An 8,749-nucleotide genomic window follows, 5' to 3' on the forward strand; every position below is an offset into this window, starting at 1 on the left:
AATAATAATAATAATAATAATAATAATAATAATAATAGTAATAGCAAATAAGCAGTAAAAGACAAAATAATAATACCAAAACTTTCATTTATATATAAGATAAGAGTAATACACACACAAACATATAAGACGGGATAAACAATAAAAGAATAACTAAACTTGCATAGCAATCGTACCATAAAATGATACATAAAATTTTCTCGCACCCCTAAGTATTACTTTTCATACTTGTAATTTGTCACTTTTCAAATTTTATGTTCTGTTTTTTTGTTTATTAATTTACAGTCATTATTGTCAATCTATCGATAAATTTACATCTAATTTTTTTTTTTTTGATAATTTGTGGTTACTTTGCGTCTAAATAGGTCTAAAAAAAAATTTATTTATCTTTTGATTTCTCATCCGGTGTTCAGCATCCGTATTGTAGCTTCGACTAATCCGGATCACGCATTGCGAGATCCATTCTGTGGGTGGCGCTCCCAACAAGATTTTCTCCATATTCAGGGCTCGAACGTGAGATCTCAGGTTAAGAATGAAGTAGTCCCATTTGTTAGAATTTGAGAGTTAACATATAAAGTAAATTTGAGAATTTTCATTTGTTAGAATAAGTGTAACCAAAACAAATATCGGCCCTCAGCATGTATTTAGCCTTTTTACCTTTCAAAAATTAGATTTCACATAAGAAAAAAATCATAAATTAATTTTGTCTCCTAATATTTATTATAAATAGATACTCCTCCCAATTTTTTTATATGCACCCCTCATTTTTCGTGAGTCTGTGTTCTTTGAAACAAAAAACAATGCAACTTAAAAATTTTGATATTTTTGTTCAATTGCCCAAAGTGCTAATAATTGTCATAGGAGCTTTTATCTGCAAAAGTTTATTTATAGGCGACAAAGTCCAATTCTAGTGAATAGGTAAATACAAACTTTCAACTTTCCAAATGACATTTTAAGTATACTTACACTTTATTTATTCAAATTTATTTGTCACATTTTAATTTCAGACATCTCTTAAAAATAATGATTGATATAGTGATTCTATCATGTTACCTCTATTAGTTAATGTTTAGTAATGAATATTAAAAAATAATCTAAAGAATAAATAATTAATGGTAAGAATAAATCATGATTTTTTTTCTTAATTTATCAAAAATAACAAGTGAAAATAGAAATCAATTAAAAAAATAGTGGCAAGTAAATTTGAACGAAGGAAGTAGAAAAGAGAAAAAGATTATAATATTAGCATGAATACAAAGAGTCTTCTATAATAGAGAAATTCCTTTGGAATTACCACTACTGAAAATTATTCCTATGACAACGAACTTTTTGGCGACGGTTAACAAAGCATTGCAGCAGGTGATCTACTGTGACGGTTTTAAGGGTTGCTAAATATAATTATTCTATTATCTATAATATAACACTGTAACCGTCACATCGATAATTAAGCATTGCAAGATAAATAATAAGCTATAGCAACGCTTATTCTATTCCCTCCATTTTCATAAAAAATTTCATAAGTCTGCGAAAAAAAATTTCATAAGCCATTTTCACAATCAATGGCTTCTCTCTTAGCTTAAACCTACAACATAGTACCAAATTTGCTTCTCTTCACTACAATCGGTACAACAACAATCAATGGATTCTCTCTTAGCTTAAGCCTACAACACAATACTGAATTTGCTTCTATTTGCTATAGTCGCTACAACGACAATCAATCGATTAAGAAATCGGCTTCTCTTTGCTACAATGACAATCAATCAATTAGGGAAATCGGATTCTCTTCGCTATAATTACTACAATTTGGAAGTGAGCTCTGTAGGATTTACTGGTGCTGCTTCAAAAATTGATTTACTGGTGCGAGAAATATTCGAACCAATATATCTGAGATTAGGTTATTTTGGTAAGCTTCGTACCAACTGTAGAATTGCATTTTGGTGAGTTGAAGATAAACCATATATGATTTACACTTTAATTTCATACCGAATTTGCGCTTCGATTCGCGATTAGGGCTAATTTTGCACTTCAATTTCTCTTAGTGTTGGAAACTGCGATCGAATTTCAGATCTCAATTTGTGTTGGAAAGTCAGACGAAATTTCCACTTCAATTTCTCTCAAATTTGTACTTCAATTGCTTCAATTTGGGGATTTTAAGGTTAGTGTATTCTTCTACGACTTTGACCTAATTTTGGGGATTTTGAGTTTTTCTTCTCCTTAGAGAACATTTGATTACTGGGTTCATTTGATTGCGTGAACATTTTTTATTTCTTCTTGTAATTCTGTTGATTACTATCGTTATGTTGGAAATCACCAACGTGCAAAAAGTTGTATGTGTGGATGGTAGCGAAGAATGTAATGGCACCAACCGCAGCATTACTAATAAAGTTGATATTTGTAATTTACTATTTTTGAACTAGACATGTAGAAGAACAAGTAACAATGAAGGTCCTACGGTTGTTCTAATAAGACATGGTTCTGTTGTATGCTCAATTGTTAGTATAACACCTAGTAGATATTTCAAGGATCTTAAGACGAGGTGTAGTATAGGATGATGCAACGCATATTTCGTGGATGTCGTCTGTTTTGAACTAGCTAACTAGTTTCATTGATTTTTTTCTTACTTAAAGGAACTTTTTGTTTCTTTACAATTTGCTGTCTTGTATGAAATCAATCACTAGTCAAAGTTCTATTTGCTGCAATGAGAATTGATATGATGATTCTAGAGGCCATCATGACATTTCATTTTTTGGTCATTTATGATTGAATATCCTGGTATATGTGTGCTACTTTTTTGTTATGAGAAATGTATGTTTCCTTTAAGAGTTTTCTATCAATTGACTTTCTAGATATGTTATCTCACTATGATGCAGCTCCTAATTTGTATCCTTATTTTGCATTGGTGCTGAAGATGTTGCTTTGTAAGAGTATGCTCATTTAACTGGTCATATTCATCCTTGATACTGGGAGATTGAATATAGAAACCTAACATTATTTGATGCACTGGAGAAGCACTATGGGATTCGTATTGAATATATGTTCCCTGTTGTTGTTGAAGTTCAGGTGTCAGTGAGGAACAACGGCGTCTTCTCTTACAATGAAGATGGCCACCTAAAATGTTACCGCATAAGGAAAGTTATTCCCTTGAGGAGCACCCTCTAATAATTTATGATCATGGATCACGGAGAAACATAAAGATTAATCCCCTGATACTTCGATCTGAAATTCTTATTATTCAGGTAGACCCTTCGTTCGAGAGGTTGGATGGTAGAGCTGGTAGTTTGGTGAAGTGGAATCAGGTTGCTAATGTGGATAGAAAGGATATTAGAGTTTCTTGTGAGCCATGAATGTTGCAGTGAAATCATTGCATGCACAAGGTTACGTTCTATCGGATGCGAACCTTGCACATGGGTTGTACTACCTAGCCAACATGATCGAGATGGAAGGTGGTGATGGGAGGATTTGAAGGACAAGGAGTGTTGCTTATATAAGGGAAACATCAAGGATGAAGGCAAGAATGGTAATGTAAATACCGTTGTCAATGCAAATGGTAGCACTGATGTTTCTGATATTTTTAACACCAGGTACGTTGTAAACTTGACTAGGCCTGGAATTGAGAATCTATTGAAGTTGGAAAATCAAAGTGAACCTTGGTTCGTTGTTCTTTATGCACCTTGGTGCCACTTTTTTTTAGGTAATTTATCTTATCATCAACAACTTTTTCTTTTTCCACTGAGGCTGATCCTAGATTTGAGTTTGATTAGTTCAATCCTTAATGTTCTAAGCACTGAGCATAGTGTACTTTGGGCATTACGGTTTTATAATTTAATATTTGTTGAACATTGGATGACTTTTCACGTATGTAGCCATGTTTCGAAACAGCTGCATTCCCCTTTACTCCCAGCCTGATGGTGTTTGGGGATTATCTTAATGGAAGAATCCTATGTTGAATTGGCGGAGAAATTGGCAAGTTATGGTGTGAAGGTAGGGAAGTTCAGGGCAGATGGTGACCAGAAAGCTTTAGCACAAAAAGAATTGCAACTTCCCTAGAATACTCTTCTTCCTTAGGCATTCTTCAAAGCCTATTAAGTACTGGTCGGGCAAGAGGGACGTAGACTCCTTGTTGTCTTTTGTGAAAGTCCTCAGGTAAAAGAGATATGTTGTTTTTACATATCTTGGTGAGAAGCTATTCAGCAGTACAAAAGTTTAGCACAAGCTGGTCTGGACATAGAAGTTATCAAGAAAAAGGGACTTGTGGTTGTATAGAAGTTAGGTAGTAAAATTTACCGTCCTCTTAGTCCTCTCACTTCTTTTTCCTTTGTTCTTTTTATATCCATCTTTGTCAGAACTTGATTTCTAGGGACTCAGTTATTTGAATCAATATAAAGGGGCTTGTTTTTCTGGATTTCTTTAGACTATTTTTCCTTGATCTGAGGATTGAAGGTCTATTGGAAATGACCTCTGTACCTCATTTTATTTAGAAGCTAGTCGTTGTAGACGTATAACGCTTGCACGAGTCTCTTTTTTGACCTTTTTTCTCTATGTTCATGAAGTTCAATTTGCTTGGCAGGATTCTTGTGAACAGAGACATATAAGACATAGCAGCCCTTTGTCCTGATCAACTGAAGTGAGTTTATTACTTTCCAAGCAACAAAACTATACTTATTGGCAATTTTTGTCTGTTTTTTTCTCAAAAATTTGTTCTGCGAAAATAAGATGCTTTGCCTTTTGACTCATCCAAGCAATCACTGTAATGGGCTAAGAGATATATGTGTGGATCCAATTATTAATGTTTTATTTTTGGCATACTTTATGTCTTTGTTGCATAAATATGTGCAAGCTAACAATTCTTGTCATACAATACAAATATCTTTGTGAAACTGATCCTTGAACCTTTAAACTAAAACTATTTAGCTTAAAGTGAATTTATTAAAATTTATAATAAATATTCTTCCGTGCTGGAGCTTTTTATTTGATAAATTATCCTCTATGTTCATGTATAATCAAGAAAACCTTTCCTGCTGTTATCATGTATAATCAATAAATATATGGTGAATTTTTGGACATATATAGCTGACTATATATAACACTGCTAGCTGGTACAACTTTCAGTTGTTATGGTGCCGTAGCTATCTGGGACGTTAGCTTTGTAGTGTAAGTAATTAAATGTGTAGTGCATGAAGTTGGGAGGAATGACATTGTGATGAGCAACTGCATTTTTATCATGATTTCTGATTGTATCTTTTTTTTGTGTTAGTTTTAGTTGTTGATATATTTCACTACCTGTCATTTCAGCATGTTATTATCTTGATGTTATTGCTATTTGTAGCTATTTGTAGCAGCATATCTTTTCTTTTTACTCGTATTTCCTTGAGACTAGATCATGATTTATATCAACAACATTTCTATTAGCCTGCTGAACATTTTCTGCATTAAGTGATGGGCTTTCCTGGATAGATTCATCTCTGAATTCAGAACCCAATCTACCCACTGCATCATGAGAAGTCTAATCAATATCTCACCTATTCTGAACTCGAGAAGAAATTACCATTTCATGTGCTACTTCCAAATTCTGCTGAGATTGCACAACACCAGTAGACTGAACCTGAGCACTGGCTCTTTTATTTCGAGCTGAATTGTGGTCTCTAAATTCAATACCTTGATCGGTATCAACCATATTTTGAGAATGCACAGTGTTCTTTCATGTATATTATTTAGTTGTTATGAAGCTATATGACAGGCATATCTCTTGAAGTTGAAGCACTGTTGTGGTTTAGCCTTTCACTATTATAGTATTGATATAGCCTTGTAGGATTTTGTCGCAGTCGGTTCAATGTATAGGGTCATTGAATTCATGGTATTAACCTATCTTTCATGTATTATTGAAATTGTTTTAGTTCACTTAGTTCTTTTGAACTTGTTTTGTAGGAAGAATCGCCCCGGAGAGTATGATATTTAGCTTCGGGACACTTTTGCTCGACCTTCTCAATGGAAAGCACATCCCTCCTAGCCATGTATGGTTTTCCTGCTAAGTTTATTTTGTTTCTTGGTTAAGTGTTCCCTACAGGCTACAACTATATTGTTCACACTTTATCAGTTTATTGTGACAAGAAGACATGACTATAAGTGTCTAGCTTTAGAAAGGAGAGAGTGACTTTATAAAATTCTCTCCAACCTTTTCTCTACATGATCCTACCTATCATTAAAAAAAATTATAATTCCATGTTCTAGCTCAACCTCACCTACTTCTTTGCTTTTGGGACAGCCTAAATAGTTTACATTGCCTTTGACACTTGGCCTAACCCATTTAGTACAGACAACAACATCAATACATAGCATACTTTTTGGACTCTCTCAGTATATTTCTACAAGAAAAAATAATTAAATCTCTATCTAAAAGACTTGGATCTAATTCTTTGTTCTGATTTCCTAGTACTGTCCTCCTCTTCTTCAGTAATCTATCTTGTTGAACTTTTTACTGATGCTTAGTCCTCTTCTTCAGTAATCTATCTTGTTGAACTTCGTACTGATGCTTAGAATCTTACTGGAACAATAAGAATCATTCTTACTGGAACAATAAGAATCATTGTTCAATACATGAAGCGGAATCATATTTTTAGTTATTCTGTCTTTGAGAAATGAAAAACGGGGACTTCAAGGAGTTAAACATGAATCTACAAAAAGCTTGACGAAATTGCTAAAATTGGACATCAAATTTAAATTGCTAATACCAAATGTATTATGGTTTATATTATTATGGTTATTAAAGTACAGGCATTCACGAGTTAACACAATTCTTTTCGGTGCTCTTATTCCTTCTAATACGTATCTACTGAAGAAAGGCACTGGATCTGATAAAAGATCGGAATCTTGAGATGCTAACTGATTCTTGCTTGGAAGGTCAAGAAATCATCAGAAAGCTAAAGAACTTTGTTTTAGCTGGATCAGCTGCAGCTTTACGGAGAAAACAAATGCTAGAACACAACAAGAAGAAGAATACAGGCTACATAGAATTTATTGAAACTTATCGCGACTATAACTCGATACTACGTATAAACTTAACTAATCATTTGAGTACTTAACATACATTTTACTTTTGGATTTAGATTACTAGTTTAATTTGTTCCATATTTTGGATTATGTGATTATTAATGAAAGATTTTGTTTTAGGATGTGTGTATAATTGTTTATTGTAATTTATTATGTATGTAAATACTAATTTACAATACGTCGCAATAGATATTGTTGCAGTAGATGTTGTTGCAAACGTCGCAATAGATGCAATTGCAACGGTTTAATATCGTTGCAATAACTTCTATTGCAACGTTTAGTAACCGTTGCAATAGATGAAAATAGGCGTTTCAATAAGTCAAAAAATAACCGTCGCCATAGGTCAAGCTATGGTGACGGTTGTAACCATTGCAATAGATGAAAATAAGCGTCTTAATATGTCAAAAAATAACCGTCGCCATACCTTGACCTATGGCGACGGTTCAAACAACAGTCGCATAAACCGTTGCCATAGACCTATTGCAACGCCCACCTATAGAACGGTTGCTAAATCGTTGCGGTAGAGCTATGGCAACGATTTTTCTGTCTATTGCAACGGTTTTGCAACCGTCATCATAGGGGTAATTTCTGATAGTGTACATGACCTTCCTTACGTCGTGTTAGGTTACTGTTCTTCGTTCTATTTCAATCTACTAGTGTAATCGTACGTGCAACGTTTGATTATTTAAAATTAAATGATTTTATCTATTACGGAGATTTTTGATGAAGTGTAAAAGTTCAAATCACTTTTTAAAGATCATTCACACTTTAATATAATAAAGTAAACATAAATATATATTTTATTGTAAGCACATATATATTTTACCACCAAAAGTTTCAAGTGATTAATGGATCATCACTTTTGGAACTTTAATACCTGTTCCAATATATTTCATTTATTTAAGTGCCTAGCATGTTGTTTTTGGTAAAAAAAATAAAAATAAAAATACATTCTTTGTTTCAAAATAAGTGGTGTTTTTAATTTGAGTGTACCCCTTAGGAAAAAGGCTACAAATATTTAGTGTTTTTAGTTTGAGCACACGACACACCCCTTAAAGAAAACTACTCATTCCTAAAAAATAAGATGTTTTTTACGAACATATTCAAGATGTAGATCTTGAGTCATTTCTTGATTATGTAAATTTCTACTGAAAAGTTTCATTTTAGAGGGACATAAAAATACTCTTTATCAAAAGTGATTTCACTCTTAAAACAAGCGTAAACCCCAAAATTGTGATTATGCGCGACTTACTACTTCACTACAATCTTTAGATGTGATTAGTCAAAAAACCTAACACATAAATGTATATATGCATATGCACGAACAAGTACACTATTAATTAATGGGTGAATATGTGTCTAAAAATTTGGACCAAAAAAACGAATAAGATGAGATAGAATTTTGAATCTAAATTTATAAAACTAAAATCCTAATTAAATTGTTCTGAGATTATAGTCCTGAAATCATAACTCTCGAGTTAATTTATCCCACTTGAAAGGCAGAATAAAATAATATCAAGTTTAACGAAATAAAATGGGATATTGTATTATGACATGAGAAGAGACATTTTAAATTTATAGAGACCAAACTTTTCCACCAAAAAAAATAATAACCAAATATAATAGAGTTTTATATTTTTTTTTATGAAAGATAAAAGTAATTATAGTAATACTTCGACTTTCCTTAAAAAAAAGTAAAACT

The 8,749-nt window shown here is 32.7% G+C and overlaps 1 pseudogene; it reads left to right on the plus strand.

Annotated features, from left to right (window-relative positions):
• The first annotated feature begins 1,749 nt into the window (after positions 1–1,749).
• On the plus strand, positions 1,750–4,147 carry LOC107855337 (annotated as a pseudogene).
• The last annotated feature ends 4,602 nt before the right edge of the window (positions 4,148–8,749 follow it).

The sequence above is a fragment of the Capsicum annuum genome, unplaced genomic scaffold, assembly GCF_002878395.1.
Source record: "Capsicum annuum cultivar UCD-10X-F1 unplaced genomic scaffold, UCD10Xv1.1 ctg4748, whole genome shotgun sequence".
NCBI classification, from domain to species: domain Eukaryota; kingdom Viridiplantae; phylum Streptophyta; class Magnoliopsida; order Solanales; family Solanaceae; genus Capsicum; species Capsicum annuum.